The sequence below is a fragment of the Vombatus ursinus genome, unplaced genomic scaffold (assembly GCF_900497805.2).
Source record: "Vombatus ursinus unplaced genomic scaffold, bare-nosed wombat genome assembly UNPS02014781.1, whole genome shotgun sequence".
NCBI classification, from domain to species: domain Eukaryota; kingdom Metazoa; phylum Chordata; class Mammalia; order Diprotodontia; family Vombatidae; genus Vombatus; species Vombatus ursinus.
This window is the reverse complement of record NW_020954559.1, coordinates 20,458,258-20,476,041: the sequence shown is the minus strand read 5'-3', so window position 1 is coordinate 20,476,041 and position 17,784 is coordinate 20,458,258. Positions and strand designations below refer to the sequence as shown.

The window sequence follows — 17,784 nt, the reverse complement described above, 5'->3', positions numbered from 1 at the left end:
CACACACACACACACACACACACACACACACACACACACACACACACGATTAAGAGCCCTTGGTCTTCAGGATGTGCCACAAATTCCTCAAACTAAATGTGTCCAAAATTGATCTTACCATCTATCTTGCCATCCCTGATTCTGCCTCCTCAAACCTGCTGCCTTGACTCAATCTCTGTTAGTGGCACCATGATTCACTCAAGTTCCTCATGTTTAAAACCTTGAAACTTCTGTATCCAATCAATTGTCAAGTCTTACTGATTCTGAATTGCAATGTCTTTTACCTGACCCTGCTTAAACTATTAGAGTAGTCTTGGTGAGTCTTCTCATTTTTCTCTGTCCGTTCTTCACTTCTCCATCATGCTGCTCTCAGAGGAATACTTCTTATGCATAGATCTTGTTACACTCTTCCTCTCCTCAGAAGTCTTTAATGGATTCCCTATTGCTTACTGAATAAGGGCCAAACTCCTTAGCCAGAGATTCCAGGCTTTATATGATCTGAAGCCACTGTGTCTTTCCAGCCTCATCTCTTATGAGTGGGTAAGGTAGGACTGAGAGGCCTGTAAAACCCCTCCTAATTCCACATCTAAGTTTTTGTCATTGTACGACTCCCTTCCACATACCTTTTGCTGTAGTCAAACTAGACTATTGGACGTCTATCACATTTCCTTTGTGCATTTACTCATTTTTTGTTCCCTACGCCTAGAAGTAATGCCTTTGCCTTCCCCTTCATCCATTTTTTGAAATCCTACAGACACGTAATTAAAAACACACCTCAAATACTACCCATTCCATGAATAACAAGAGCAGTAATAATAGCTGATATTTATATAAGGCTCCAAAGTTTCCGAAGTATTTTTCTTACACTATCTCATTTGAGTGCTACAAATATTTATTAAGTACCTACTATGGGCCAGGAACTGCCCTCAACTCTGGGGACATAAAGGCAAAAACAGCCCTGTCCCTCAAGAAGTTCACATTCTTCTTTTTTTTTAATTAATTTATTTTAAATTATCAACAATCACTTCCATAAGTTTTGAGTTATAAATTTTTCTCCTCCTCCCTTCCCACCTCCCTCCCCAAGATGGTGCGCAATCTGATATAGGCTATACATATACATTCCTATTGAACATATTTTCACATTAGTGATGTTGTAAGTAAGAATTAGAACCAATAGGAGGAACTACCAGAAAGAGGAAACAAAACACAACAGAAGAAAAAAAATAGCAAATAGTATGCTCTGATCTGCATTCAAACTCCATAGTTCTTTCTTCTTTGTGGATAGCATTTTCCATCATGAGGCCTTTGGAGATGTCTTAGATCCGGTATTGAAGAAGCTCACGTTATAAGGAGGAGGACAGCATATAAAGGAACTAGGTGTTTTACATCTCTGTTCTACTGTACATATGGAATTTTAATTTTAATTGATATTTGTTAAGTTCTGAGTAAAATAATGCAAGAAAAAGTAAATGGAAAGTGATTAGCACATTTTTGAGAGACACTGCAGATGTGGCTGTTTACATTTTATAAATGAGGAAACAGATTCAGATTAAGAGACTTAATCTCAATTAATTGATCAAGTGAAACTTAACATAGATAGCAACTAAAGCCAGAAAGGATATTTGAATTGATGTTCTCCTGATTCTAAGTTTTATCTAAGTATACCCCACCTTAAGCTTACTCTGTTGCCCATCCTGTCCCCCTCTCAATTGGTAAGGATCTTTCTTGCCTCAACTTTGGTACTTCATTTCTGCATTAGTTATATATTATTTTATATGTGTCCTGTTTCTCTAATAGCCCGTTCTCCATGAGGGGAGGAACTATGTCTATCCCAAATTTAGTATCTTTCCTCACTGACTAGTACAGTAGTACTCTGTATGAAAGATACTTGAAATTTTGTTCATTGATTTGAATTGCAGAATTTGAATGTGTCCTTTCTTGTGTGCCTATGTTCCAGTGAGCATAGATGCTATGGAATTAAATGTATCGTTGCCCTGATACTCATAGTCACTAGATGCAACTGGTACTCCTTTGCCTAGGGTCACACAGCTAATAAGTGTCAGGTCTTCATGACTTAAGGCACAACATTTTTATCCACTTTGTTGCTTAGATGGGGACATAAGGCATAGAGAGATAAAGTGACTTTCAAGGTGATTCTGTTGGCTTTTTTTGTTCTTCCGTCAGTCCTTTCTTCAATTCATAATATTGTATTGCTGTTATTGGGTGACCAAGGCATATATATTCCATATTATATTCCACTACTGCTTCAACATTTATGTCATCTTACATATATCATGCTTTGGGGTCTCTGTTCATTTCTCATCCACTTTTCTTTTTTTCTTTTTTTAATTAGGGTCCGTCTTGACACAGATCAACTTATGTACCCTCCTGTAGCTGAAAAGGTTTTTCTTGCAACTCTGGAGGGACATCTTCAAGCAACACCAAGATACCATCATCTTTGAAAAGCAAGTAGCTGAGGTGTTCATAATTCTGCTTTTTCAGTCAAGGTATTGGAACCTCCTTGGTAATAATGAATAATTTTGAGATTCTGTCGCCTTGTGGGGTGTGTGAGTGTTTGTGTGTTTGTGTATGTATGTTCAGTAAAGTTATGCAAATGACCTGATTTCAGTTCTCACTTATGTGTTTATCTCTTTGTCATAAACATATGCTATGCTGAATTTTCTCTACTGTTATGCAAGGTATTTAGTATTGCAGTTGTTTCCAATGAGTCATAAGCCTTTTGTAATTCACGAATGTACAGCATGTGAGGATTTGATATTCTTTACATGTTTCTTAAGCTTGCCAGGCATGCCATGACTCCAAAGAAGAAATATCATAAAACACCCTTGCCTCAGCCCTTTGCAGAGGCACATATTTTCTGACTTTTTTTGATGTATTAATCAATTTTGATGATTTTTGTTTTCTCTTCTTTTTATAACAAGAAGATGGCTCTCTGGGAGCAGAGGGGAGGGGATACTGAGGGAAATTTTGGTGATGTAAAAAAAAAACCTAGAAAGATATCAATAAAATATTTAGTTTAAAAAATTGCCAAATGTGCACATATTTGTTTGGTGTTTGAAAATCTGGCACAAAATCCACCTGCTTCATAACTGGTGGGAGTTCTCTGATATGAGAATACAATTTGCTAATATAGTTTATAGATTTGCAAAAGAAGAGAGTAATGGGTAATGGTTGAGCAGTATTTTAGGATCTTTTTTTCAAAGGCATGATCATTCTTGGGGTTTTTCTTTATATGCAGTGTTTCTAATTTTTATTTTCAGTTCCCATTCTCTCCCTCTCCCTCTCTCACACCCATTGAGAAGGCAAGAAACACAATAATCATTATACATATGTAGTCACATCTAATGTTTCTTAACCTGCCTTAAAATGTCCAGGATGTATTTTCAGTCTTTTCCCAGCTTTTTTCCACTTTGCTTGTGTTTGGTGGCCATTGCCTCTTAATGCCAAACAGTATGAGGGAATCCTCCTTTTTGAGCTCCTGGGATATTGGTCTCATTTGTAAATCTTTTGCAGGAAATATGGAAAACATTGTAATGTTTTCTACAGATGCAGTGCATTTGTTGATGGTCTGTATTGTGTTTGCCATTCTTTTTTAGGATGGTCATTCTTCTTAGCCTTAGTTGAAAATTTCTTTCTCTCTCTTTGAGGCTATTTCTTCTTGGTCCCCCCCTTTGAAATGAAGTCTTAACATTTCTTTCTAGATTGGAGTAAGCCTCTTCTTATTTTCTGGCACCTTTCTTCCTGGCCCTTCTTTTGCTTTTTTATGTATTTATTCAGTTGATGTGTCAGCTGAGGTTACTCTTAATGAAGCCATCATAGTGTTCATTGACTCCTTTCCCCTTACTGAACTGAAGATGTTATTCTAGTGAATGAGCCTTTGCTTCCTCATGGAGCAGTTTTCTTGACAGGGTCCTTGGTGCTTTTCTAACTTGATTTTTTAAAAATGATGTCTAAGATGCCTGTTGCTCTGAGGAATCAACGATCCAATAGGTTGCCAATGATTCTTTTTCCAATTACAGATAACTCAGAGAAGTGCTTGTCTCGTGGTGCTGAGGACAAAAGAGATGTATTTGATGGAATGACTTCTCATTGGGACTTCCTAATATATATTGCTTGTAGATACTTTTTTTAAATTTAGGATTTTATTTTTTAAATATTTTTAGGTCATTTACTAGAATGATAGCTTTTATTGATGTACCTTTAAAAATACATTCATAAAGAAATAATAGCATGTGGAGGCCCTCCTTGGACAAAAGCCTGCACCTGGGTACTCAAAGAATGAGAATTTGTTCTGGGACTTTAATGAGCAAGCATTCTTAAGCACCTGTGATATGCCTGCTACCGTGCTAAGTATTGGAGATTCAAAGACATAAAAAGGGAAAGAATCCCTGCTCATGTACTTGCAAAAATGGATATTTCTTGCTTCTACATTATTATTCACAGCTTTCCTGTGGAAGTCAACTGTTTAAATTACAAATATAATTCAAAGACCTGTTAAAATAGTACTGAAAAAATGGAGTGACCAAACTTGGTAGTGGTAGACTATGGGTACAGAACAAATTGTATATCATCAAACTTTTCCAGAACTGGAACAACCTGTAAGTCTCCAGATCACCTCTCCACTTCTATCCCAGCAGCCTACCTGGATATCACAAGATATAAAAGATATACACAAGAAACTGTAATACTGGGAAAATTGATTAGTGTCATGAAAGAGTTTGTAGGGGTTATTTCACCCAGGAGTTTTAGGGAAAACTTAATGGAAGAGATAACATTGTATTTTATTATCATCTTTTACTTTCAAAAATGGATTTATTGATGCTTTTTTTTAAAAAAATTATTACCTCCTGAGTAACCACCCTTTCTTGCTCTCTTCTCCTATGGAACTTTCTTATAACAAAGAAGTATAGTTAAGTACGGTTAAGCAAAACAAAATGACATATTTACCATATCTGGTATATAGGTAGATAGAGGAGGCATTTATTAAGCCCCTGCTATGTGCCTAACCCAATGCTGGGAATACATACTGAGAATACAAATACAAGTAAGAAGAAAGATAGCCTCTGTCTTCAAAAAGCTTATATTCTAGTAGGGGAACATAGCACATAAAAGGGAAGTGAAAATGGTGGGTGAGAGGGAGAAAGTTGGAGTAGTCCAGCTAGACATGGACTAGTTTGTGTTTGAAGAGAGCATGGCTGACATGGGTACTTCCTCAAATGGAGTTTTGGGGAAGAATTCACCAATGAGGAATAGAGGCCTTGCCAGCTTTGGAAGCAGGCTGCTGGGATAGAAGTGGAGAGGTAATCTGTGGACTTATAGGTTGCTCCAGGTTTGGAGAGGTTTAGTGATACAGATTGTGTTCTGTACCCAGAGTCCACTACTGCTAAGAATAGTCACCCCATCAATCAGCACTGTGATGGAGGAAATGATATTTTAACAGGTCTTTGAATTATATTTATAATTTAGACGGGTAGAATTGGGTTCCGTAGGGAAAAAAATCTGAGTAAAAATGTAGAAGTGGTAAAACAGTGGGTGTGTGTGTGTGTGTATATGTGTGTATGTGGAATAGGTAGTAGTTCATTTTATCTGGAACTTAGTGTATGGAAGGGATTAGTGGTATATATATGGACAGTATGGACAGGAGAGTATTTTAGAAGTAGAATACATAGCATTTGGTGAATGATCATAGAGAGGGAGAAATATAACAAGATAATTTTGGGATTCTAAGCCTGGGTAATTGTCATTAACACATAAGAAATTGAGCAGGTTTTTTTAGGGGCAAGATGTTTAGTTTGATATCTTCAAATTTTCATGTTTTCAAGTAGCACAGTATATATTTTCAAGTTTTTTTTCCTGCTTACCTCTCCTCTTTTCTAATTCAAATGAATAAATGCAAATCAGTTTTTTGTTGTGTTTATTTTTTTCTGAGCTGTCAGTTTTGATACTTAATCATTTTGAGTAGTTTAAAAATGGTTAGGATAGTTTAATTGAAATATTTGGCTTATTTTTATGTTTGACAGGAGTGTATTTATTAGCCTGGACTTTTTTCATCAAAGAAAAAAAAAAGATTTGAAATTAAACAAAATAATTGGGGCTAGAGTTAAAGAGAAATTTAAAACTATGAAACTATTAGAGGAGAAGTGATGGAGATAACCAGTATTTTATTGCCACCCACAAAGCCTCCTTAAAAAACCCCAAAACACCCTATTTTACAAAAAGCCCTTGACAGTTTTATTCCCTGGAATGAGTTTTAACCCGCATCATATCATGGTGGACATTGTGATGACCTTCTAGCCTGTTTTTTCTAAAACTGTAGCTGACATCTGGTTTCCTTCAGAGAATTGAGTTTGCTTGGAATTTTAAAGAATTTCCTAACTCCTCACTGCCCCCCCCAAAAAAGAAAAAAAAACCATCGGCCTTATTTCCCAAGCCCTTAATGAAGATGACTTTAAAAGAATGTTTTAAATAATTCCCATTTAAGAGCCCTTTGTAAAGTAGATCCTTTAAACTAGCTCATTTCTAGCCAAAAAATAAAACGTTTGCCAAGACTTTACAGATTTCTTTCTCATCCATTTTCTTTCATTGGAAAAAATCTTTCTGTTTTTGGTCATAGTTTCCTTCCAAGGATATGTTTCATTTTTCATTCGAAATGGAAGCAGTATTTCTGTAATCTTCCACCTCTCCTCAGTTGAAATAGCCTCTTATGATTTGATCAGCACCCCAAGGTTGTGGGTCTGATCTAGGCCAGTTTTGTTGCTATAAAACTTAACTAATAGCTTCACTCTCTTTTTACTGTTTATCTCTATTGTAAAGGAAACCCTTGATAAATTAGGGAGCTGGAAGTCAGGATTAAGGGAGAGTAGCAGATCTATAGGCTTTAAGGCTCTGCACTGTCTAAATTGTGAATGTCTAAAAGTTAAGAAGTACATATTCTATTTATTTTATATCTCCCTTTATAGAGTGAAAATGTTCGTGGTGGAAGTGACTACTGAGCCTATCCAGTTCCAGTTCTATAATTTTACATCAGATATTGTGCTGTGTATGCACAGTGGGTGCTCGATGAATTTCGTTAGTTAATTCTGGCAACTTGGCTTTTCCCCAGTGGAAAGACCTGGTTAGGCCTGGGGCTCTGGGAACCTCAGTTTTATAAACCTTTTAGGAAAGATTGCATATGATGTTTTCATAATTGCAGCATGTTTTTATCACTCAAATCTCGTTCAGTATTAATTTACACCTTTGCTTGCATTTGGCATTTATCTTTCCCTCTACCTCCTCACCTATGTATTATGTACAGTACATTGCATGTTGCTGTTATCATTTCAGCTGTGTCCAGTTCTTCATGATCCTATTTGGTGCTTTCTTGGCAAAGAAAACCACAAGAGTGGTTTGCCATTTCTTCCTCCAGCTCATTTTATAGATGAGAAAACAGGGGCAAACAGGGTTAAGTGACTTGCCCAGGGTCACACAGCTAGTAAGTATCTGAAGCCAAATTTGAACTCAGGAAGATCAGTCTTTCTGACTCCAGGCCCAGCTCTGTATTCATTGTGCCACTAACTGTTTATTGACTGACAAACATTAAGTGCCTACCATGTGTAATGTACTGTACTAATAAAGTGTACTTAATAAACGTCAGTCAGTAACCAGTTACTAAGTGCCCACTGAGTGTCAGACACTGGGGATACAAAAAGAGGCAAAAGGACCCCTCAAGGAGCACATAATTTAATGGGTCAAATAAATGGTGTTCTAAAGAATTTTCATCCTTTACCCTGTTTTGATCATTTTTCTTACCTGAATGAGTCTTCCTGACTCCAGGCCTGGCACTCTATCCACTCTGCTACCTAGCTGCCCTGACCAATTTCTACTTCATTTATTTAGTAATTACCTGGGTGTATAATTCATTCTTTGGTAGGTGAATGAAGCATGATGCTTTCATGTCCTGTTTGAATATATGGCATCCTCTAGGATAAAAGATTTAGATTCTTCACCGACTTGGGCTGGGGAACATGAGCAATAAGAAAAACACTGGATTTGGAGGCAGACAATCTGAGTTTGAGGCCCAGCTCTACCATTTACCTCTGTCATTTTGGGCAAATCAGAGAACCTCTCTGAGCCTCAGTTTCCTCATCTGGAAAATAAGGGGAATGGACTCGATGATCTGTTGAAATCTTTTCCAGGTCTAAATCATTTGCACACTGAAGTTGACCACTCGGGTGGAAATTCCAGGGTTTTTTCCTATAGCTCAGAGGGCAGGGTTGAGAAGTCAGGCGAGTGGGAGAAAGAAGGTGCCTCTGTGCTGATTTTGTATCTTAATGCTTATTTGGAAAGCATTATCTATAGCATCTTTCTGGAAAGACAGAGGATGTTTGTAGTTTTATTCTCCCTTAAATAGCTTCTAGCATGCTTCCTCCAGTTGTCCTCCACCTTGCTCTGTATCTTATAGACTGGGGTGGGGAACCTGCAGGCTGGAGGCCACATGTGGTCCTCTAGGTCCACAAGTGTACTCCTTTGACTGAATATAGTCAAATACAGACTGAATACAGTAAAAGGGCTGTGCATGAGGAGAGGGCCACATGTGGCTTCAAGGCCACAGGTTCCCCACCCTTGCTATAGACCATTGATTCTCAGTGTGTGGTCTGGTGACCCCTGGGATTCCACAAGACCCCTTCAGAAGGCCTACGAGGTCAAAACTCTTTTCATAATAACACCAGACATTTTAATGTCAAATATGATGAATTTCAGTAGAGACAGTACACATAAAGAGAAGGAAACAGGGTCCTGAGACCCAAAAAGCATGAGCTCCACTCCCTAATTTTTTTTGCCTAGTCTATTGGAGTAACCTAATTTGTCTAAATATGCCTGTACTATTGGAATAACCTCATCATTTGTCTCCCGTCTCCTCTTCATCCTCTCCACACCACTTCCTACTTGCTGTTCCTAAAATACAAAATTAACCTCGACACAGCCTTGTCTCAGGAAGTTTCAGTGGTGCCCTTTTAGTGTTATTATCAGACATAAAGTCCTCTCTTTGGCATTTCTGGCTCTTTGCAGTGTGGCTTATTAACATATATTACTGTCCTTCCTGTCCTCTATTTTTTAGCCATTTTAGCTATTGTTTCCCATATATGCATTTTATCTCTTTCTCTAAGTGCCTACTATGTGCCAGGTACTATGGATACAAATAGAGGCAAAAGTCAGTCCCTGCCCTCAAGGTGCTAATAGTCTAATGGGAGAGCAACAAAGAAACACGTTACAAGCAAGCTGTATACAGGAAAAACGTTTGGGAAATAATTAGGAGAGGGAAGGTGCTTGAATAAAGAAGAGATTGGGAAGTACTTCTTGTAGAGGATTGTATTTTAGTTGAGACTAGAAGGAAGCCAGGAAAGTCAGGAGGCAGATAGGAGGAGAGAGAGTACTGTAGATGTACCTGAAATATGTACACATCCTCACCTCTCCTTGTCACATCCCAGCTCATCCTATATAAGTACTGCATCCTATATAAGACCTATCCTTATCTCCCTAAACTAGTCCCTTTCCCAGAAATTATTTTATTCATCATATATTTTAATATATTACTTTATTATTCTTTATTCTGCATATATTTCAAATTTATTGATCTGTCTTCATGTTGTTGTGTTTTTTCCCAGTAGAATGTAAGGTTCTAGAGCCACTTACTAAATATTTTTTGAATCAGTGAATGAAGATAAACTATTAATCCATTTTTCTTATATATTTCCTTTAAAGCCATATTCTTCAATTGCCATCTTCCAGGGAAGTGGTTTACTTACAGTTCATATTCCTGATTTCAAAATCCAAACCAAAACAAAAAAAAATTCCTTGAATATTGATAAGAGAACACAACTTTATGGCCATGTATAAGAATGAGTTTGTGGCACAGCAGAACTGTTCTCCTTCCTGTTTAAATTTCGGTTTAAGGTCTTGTTGTGTAGGTAAATCTACTGCCACATGCATTCTTCTTCCCAGTCTTTGTAAGATTATTCTGTTGTCTTCAGCCTTGGTCCAGAAAACCAAAACAATACTTTACGCTTAACTCTGCCACCATCATCCTGTTCAAGTAGAGAAATATCATGTAGGCCCCCCTAGTCCTACAGACTTCAGAGTCCTTAGAGATAATTTGGGGGAGGTATGGGGGGGATAGGTTTGCTGCTTGTGATAACATTATCTGTTCTTGCTCTCCTGAATGAGTAGAGTCAGTGTATAAAGTTCAGTCTGGTCAATCTTTGAGGCATGTCTCTGTTACATGATTCAGGAAGACCTGTTTCCCCATTATCAGTGGTCAAGTGTCTGTCCTTGTGGAAAAGGGAGACTTCAGCCCCTGGAATTCTTCTTTCAGCTGGGGCCAATAAAGTCTTTTCTTGCTATCAGTGGCTGTAATTCCTTATTGGTCTTGTTATTAGTTTTTATTATTATTTATTTTTCATTCACCAGTTCATTTAGTGACAACTAAAATTTTGTTTATTATAATTTATTATTTGTCTATTATTATGATTATTATTATTATCATCATTAGTCTTTAGTTTGCAGCAGCCATCACTATATCAGAATCATAAGGGAAGTAGCTATTAGCATACACAGCATTTCCCCAGACTGTGTTCTGGGAGAATTCAGCACTAGATGAATAAGGGTTTCATGAGGAAAATGTTGGTGCCATTGATAGTTTTTCCTCTAGAATATTAAACATGAATTATGGAAATAGTAGAAATGTTTATTTCATATGGCAGCTTTCCAGAAAAAAAATTCACAAAATTAATTCAGTGTTTTTTTTCTTTAAAAGATTTTTTCTTCCTGTTTTGTCTCTGGGGTTTCCATACCTTCATGTCATCTGGATAAGTGCTTTCATGTTAGATCACTGTATTTCAAGCCTAAAATGGCCTAATGCAAGTTAGTTTGGGAAACTGGTGAAGAAAGTACCTAAAAGAAAATAAAGTGGGGTTTTTTTTCATGGTAGGTTTATTTGAGAATTGTAGAATTTGTGCAAAGGTAAGGGAAGTGGATGATGTCTATAAAGTAGAGGGTAGGGGGAGGAGAACAAGCGTATATTAAGCGCCTACTATGTCTCATTTGATCTTCACAATAACTCTGGGAGCTACATACTCTTAATATCTCCATTTTACAGTTAGGTACACAGAGGCAGACAGGAGTTAAGTGACTTCCCCATAGTCAACACAGCTAGTTGAGTGCCAGAAACTGCATTTGATTTCATGTCATCCTGACTCCAGATCTGTTTCTGTATGTATCCGCTGTACCACTTAGCTGCTACTAAGTATAGGTCAGTGAGCTTGACTTTTCTTGGGAAAATTCTAGAATGGATCATTAAAGAGTTGTTTAATAAACATCTCTAAAAGGAACCCATGATCACAGAGGGCTTTCTATGAAGAATAGGTCATGCCAGACTTTATTTCCTTTTTGTGACAGATTTACTCTGCTAGTCGATCAGGGCTAAGCTATATATCTCACCTAGATTTTAGCAAAGCATTTATAAAGTATTTCATATTGTACCTATAGAAAAGAAGGAGCAATGTGGACTGGACCGTGATACAGTTGGATGGATTTGGTTCTGGTTGAATGACTAGACTCAGGAGTAGTAATTAATGGTTCAGTTCAACCTGGCATTATTTCTCCCGAAGTTCCAGTGCTTAAAGTTATTTCTATTTGGCCCTCTATGATTTAACATTTTTATCAGTGGCTTAGATGAAGGCACAGGTGGTATGCTTTTCAGATTTTCAGATCACACAAACCTGGGAGGAGGGGGGAAATAGCTTTAGTGAGTGGTCAGTACCCCCATGCACTGAAGCATTTCCAGCAGATGGAACATAGATATAACTGTTTTTCCCCCCCTGTGGTGTCTTGCTCTGTTGTGGAACCTACTTGGATGACTGCATCAGTCTTGAGTGTAAGAAGAGAAATATAAAGTTTTATATTTGGTTTCAAAAAATCAATTTCATAGATCAAGATGGGGAGATAGCCTGGTTGGATAGCAGTTTATTTGAAAAAGATCTGGGGTTTTTGTGGATTATAAGCTCCACAGGAGTCAGCATCGTCATATAGAATCCATAAAAGCTCCTGAGATGTCTTGAGCTGCATTGAGACGTAGCAAGAAGGCAGTAGTCCCCTCTATACTCTGCCCCTTCCCGACTTCATCTGAAGTACAATGTTAAATTCTTCTACCACAGTTTAGAGAGGACATTGATAAGCTAGAAAATTCAGAGGAGTAAGACGATGTTCAAAGGTGAAGGAACTGGGGATGTTTAGGCTGGGGAGTTTGGGGACCAGAATGTTAGAGCTGTTTTCAAGGTTTAGAAGGGCTTTTCTGTGAAGGTGGGATTAGGCTTGCTATGTTATTCCTCAGAAGGCAAAGTCAAGAGCAATGGGTTAGAAGTTAGATAAAGGGGATTTTAGGTTTGTTGTCAAAGGGTCAGCAAAGGACTGGGAGGGAGCACGTTTTTAGTTTTTGTCTTAGTTACTTCTGACTCTTCATGACTCCATTTGGGTGGTGTTTTTTTTTGCGGGGGGAGGCAAAGATAACTGGAGTGGTTTGCCATTTCCTTCTCCAACTCATTTTGCAGATAAGGAAACCGAGACAAACAGAGTGAAATGACTTGCCCCAGGTCACACAGCTAGTAAGTGTCTGAGGTCTGATTTGAACTCTGGAAGACGATCTAGACCTCCACATTCTATCCAGTGCGCCACCTAGCTGCCCCTCTTGTTTTTAGTACTTTAATGATTTTTTTTAAGTCCTTTCAGATCAATATAAGATTTGAACACAGGTCTTTTGATGGCAACTGTAATGATCTTTCCCCACTACATCGTGTTGGTACCTGGAAGGAAGGAGAGAGAGAGGGGCAGAGATTAATTTGTGAAGAGTATTTTCAGGTGGCATTTGTAAATATGGAATAGATTGAGTGAAAGGTAGATTGGAAACTTCTGTATTTGTCATACCAATGACAATTTATTCTCATGGTGATATAAGGACAGTAGTAAAATGTGTGTATGTGTGGGTGGGTGGGTGGGTGGATGGGGGTAATACACCCATATATTTCGCTTATAAACTTGGAATGCATTCTCTGACAACTACGCATAGGCTCAGTGGTAAAAGTGGCCATACTGAGAGTCACATTTCCCTACCGCGACATAAAAGGGATACCGTTTTTGCAGAGAACTCTTGTAGCCAGGCAACTCACGTAACTAAGACTACAGGGCTACCATGTCTTTTTTCTTCTTATGGTATCCTTCCCCTAGTTTTGGCATCTCTGGCAGGTCACTGAGTTGGGCTCCTCAGGACTGTTCATCTCCACAGCTCAGCTCCCAGTAGTCAGGGCTGGCTCTCTTCATAATTCACTGTGGTTATTGTCATCAGACCTGCCTCTTGCCTTACTCTGGACTTGTGTTCTAGAGAGTATGCCCTGCTTTTCAAAGGGCCACCATGAATGTGGATAAACCATGGTTAGCCAATAGCTAACTACCCTCTAATTCCTTTTTCTTCTTCTTTTTCTTCTTCTTCTTTTTTTTTTTTTTTTTTAGTATCCAGGCTAAATTTATTTTTATTTTTTTACATTTTCTTTTTTAAAATTTCTTCTTTAAAAATAAGTTTATCATATTTAATTTAAAGTATTTTTTCACATTTTAATTTATTTTTATTTTTAATTTATGGAATAAAACAAGCATCTCTGTAACAGTATAATAAAGTAATAAAAAAGTAAAAAGTATTTAAAAAATCTCTCCCCATTTTTGTAATTTGAGATTAAAAAAATGAAGAAAATGAATTAATGATAGCTCTTGGTCTTAAAAATATCAAGGTAATATAGAGAGTTTGGTAAGTTGTTCAGTACTTTTAATGATTGTCAGCCACTGCCTGACACAAAAGATACATGGTTGCTGTATGATTGTGGTTCTTTGAACACCTCAGTCTCTGAAGAATCAATGTTGTGGGTAATGAAGGGATGCATGGGGGCAGGGATGCTTGAATGTCAGTAGGTTGTATCATATTTCCAGTTATTTCTTATGTGGTAGGAGTGGCACAAGAGTTGTGATCCAGGTAAAAGGATAACAAAGTCACATCTCAAGGGCTGTGCTGGTACCCACCAAATGTGAAAAGACTTAGACCAGCTGTTCTGAAAATTTTTAGTCTCAGGATTCCTTTACACTTTTAAAAATTATTGAGGATTCCAAAGAACTTTTGTTTATGTGAGTCATATTGATACTGTATTAGATATTAAAGCTGATAAATGTTTAAAATGTCTATTAATTTAAAAACATTAAAACCATTACAGATGAACATAAATAACTATTTTTTTAAAACCTAAAAAAAAAAATCCATGAGGAGAGTAGCAATGTTTTACACATTACAATATTTTTGCAAATCTTTTTAATATCTAGCTTCAAAGAAGACAGCTGGATGGTCATATTTGCTTCTGTATTCAATCTGTTGCAGTATACTATCTTGGTTGAAGTATTTGAAGAAGAAAAAGTAATTTAATAGGCAAATAATGTCTTAGTGTTATTATAAAAGTAGTTTTAACCTCACCGATCTCTTAGAAGGGCCTCAGGCACCCCCAGTTATCTGTGGACCACATTTTGAGAATCACTGACATAGATGAAAGCCCCAGCATGTTGCTGAGACTTTTTGTGGAAAATCAATAAGAGAATTTGTACTGGAATTGTGCAGGATGAGAAAATATGGAAAGGACGCAATCCATACTAATGGAGGGAGTCTCACAACAATGAGATCATGGCTCCATTGAAGTATGAAGTACAAGTTAGGGCACCACTACAATCTTGTCAATTTCTCAGACTCTAAACCTTCTTTCTTCTTTTCTCATACATGATTAGTTGTAAAATTCTTTAGATTTAATCTTCAGTTATTTCTAATATTCCTATGCCCTCATCTCTTTCTGCCTTCACTCTTTTATAGTAAATACAGCAAAAAATAAAAAAACCCAAAACAGGAGGCATTTTACCTAGACTTCTCCTTTTCATTTATCTCACTTTCCCTTTTATCATAGGTTTTGGTGTTATTTATATTCTCCCTATTAGATGATAAACTCCTTGAATTGGAGACCAGTGTAATATTTCTCTTCATTTCCTCAGAACCTAGTGCAGTGGGTTACATGTAGGAAGTGTATGGTTGATGTTTGTTTAATTATTAAATTCTTAATATTAATGTTTTATTCTGTATAGGACATGATTTCATTTTTGCCTGGGATTTGTACTTAAGCATATCGGCCTGGCTTGATCTGTCACTAATATAGTAAATACTTTTGTCTGTTTAGTGGCTGACAAAGTAAGAAATAAAGGTAGGTCTTCCGGAAAGATGGAAACATGATAGGACCTAGAAGAGTCACCATCTCCCCCAAATACTCCAGTAAGCTCTAAAAACTTGCCAGAAGGAATAACGATGAAAAAAGCCAAAGAAAAATGGTTAAAATATGATTCCTTTTCAAATGCAAGAATGTACAATAAGACTGCCAGAAACCATTAGAGGATCTGCATTCGTGCAAGCCAGGCTGCACATGCCTGAGTATATCCCAGGACACAAGGCCAGACCAATAACTGGGCAGCCCAGGGCCCGTGCAGCCCACACCTGAGCCACAGACAGAAAAAGGACCAGGGCAGTCCCTCAGAAGTCAAGCACTGTATATCTTGCAGAAGCCCTGTTACCTGTATAGTTTACAGCATCTAGTCGGGGTCTGTCAGAGTCACAGCAAAGGATGGAGCCAGTTCTGGGTTCAGTACTGTGCAAGGAAGAGACAGAAGGGACTAGAGACAAACCATAAAGTTAGCCATCAGGAGAATCTGAGCCCAAACCCAGGGATTCCTATGGAGGATGGGACCCAGTTTTAGCTAATAGCATCCAGGGGACCAAGTAGGGTCTGCCCACACCATCCAAAAGAATAGGAACAGAGCACGACTCAAGTACAAGGTCTGAATCTAGAACCTGAGATTGGAGAAAGGAGTAAACAGAAGAAAATGCCAAGTACAATAAACATGGTAGATTGAGAGGAGTCCAAGAAACAAACCCTAAAAAGAATAATGCTACAAGTCTTAAGTAGAACCTTAAAGAAAAGGATGACTTGGTAACAGGGACCATAAAAGTACCTGGATTAAATGAATTAACAAGGATACAAAATGCAATTTTAAATGAAATGAAAGCTGTAGAGAAAAGAATGTGGATGAATAATAGCTTAGAACAGACGGTGGTAAATGTTACCCAAGAAATTAATTCCCTGTTAATTAGAGAATGACGACTCCATGAGACAAGAAATACTTAAAAATTTGAAAAAAATAGAAGAACATGTAAAACATATTTATCAGAAGGGAATTAATGGAACTCTCTTCCTCCTCATCTCTGCCTCCTGGCTTCCCTGACTTCTTTAACTCTCTTCCTTCAAGTTAAAGTCCCACTTTCACCAAGAAATCTCTCCCAGTCTTCCTTAATGTTAGTGCCTTCTTCCTGAAAGGATCTCCTATTTACCCTGCATATATCCCATTTGTACATAGCTGTTTGCATGTTGGCTCCCCCACTAGTCTGTGAGCTCCTTGAGAACAGGGACTATCTTTTATTTTCTTAGAATCCCCAGGGATTAGTGCAGTGTCTGGCACATAGTAGGTGCTTCATAAATGCTAGTTGACTGATCAGAGGAAGGTCAACTATAGAACAAGTAATATAGGGATAGGAGGAAGAACTACGTATTAAAGGATTTAGAGAGTCTTAAAGACAAATGAGAATGAAGCAGAAATGGAACTAGAATGGAATTAGAAATAAAGTGGAAAGCAGAAAAAAAGATATAAAGAAGGTTTAAGAAATAGTGTAGGTAGGCATAAGTATCGTAGTATAAGTATATATTAGTATAGGTAGTATAGTATAGGTATATATTTAAATTCAATACATTCCTTATTCTTTTTTTAAATTAAGTTTTATGATGCCTTTTATTTTTATATAATAGCCATTTCTGGATATAATCCCTGTTGTTATACTGAAATCTCCCTTTTAACAAAGAAAGCCTAGTTTAACAAAAACGCCTGATAAAAGTACTACGTGACCAGGTCTGACAGTGTTCATTACATTTTGCCCTAGTGGTATTTCACACCTCTAGAGGAGGGGGAGATGTGTCATGATCAGTTCTCTGCAGTGGATTTTAGTTTTTCAGGTACTCAGAGTTAAGCTTTTTTGTGCGTGTGATCTTTTCATTTGTATTGTTGTCTTTTAGTTCTGGTTATTTCCCTTATATCAGACCATAGGAATTTTTATGATTCTCTTAACTCTTTAAATTAGGCATTGCATAATTACTGTAAAATATTATTCCATTCCATTCAGTGTATCCAGTCATTTCTCAATCAACAGGCACTCAATTTGTTTTCAGTTCTTTAAAGTTCTTTTCAGATGCAACAATTGTCCCTCTTACCTCTCCTCCCCTACCTATTGAGAAAGCAAGAGTAACAAAAGCCTTTATAAATATGTATTGTCAAGCAAAGTAAATTCCCAAATAAGCCAGGTCTGTCTCTCTATGTATGTATATGTGTGTATGTGTATACAGACAAATGTGTATGTATATATACACCCAAACACATATTGTTTGTCCTTCGTTTTCGAAAAGGACCAATGACGTCACTGGAATATTTTGACTTGTGTGTGAATTGGATTTAAGTGAGGCAGAGTTGCACAGAGTTGTCAGCCTCACTCTGTCTTCCTGCGCCATCAAAGTCCAGTGGAAAGACAAAAGTCAAGATGACTGAAGATGGCCTGGG

General features: G+C 37.4%; 1 protein-coding gene across 2 annotated transcripts in view; it reads left to right on the top strand.

The window, feature by feature from the left end:
* Window positions 1–17,784, top strand: part of LOC114046276 (cytoplasmic protein NCK2) — a 192,998-nt gene that overhangs the window by 60,175 nt on the left and 115,039 nt on the right. For both annotated transcript variants that reach the window (XM_027866563.1, XM_027866564.1), the window contains exon 2: window positions 2,354–2,507. The gene's annotated coding sequence lies outside the window, so the exon portion shown is untranslated. The remainder of the gene's footprint in view (window positions 1–2,353; window positions 2,508–17,784) is intronic.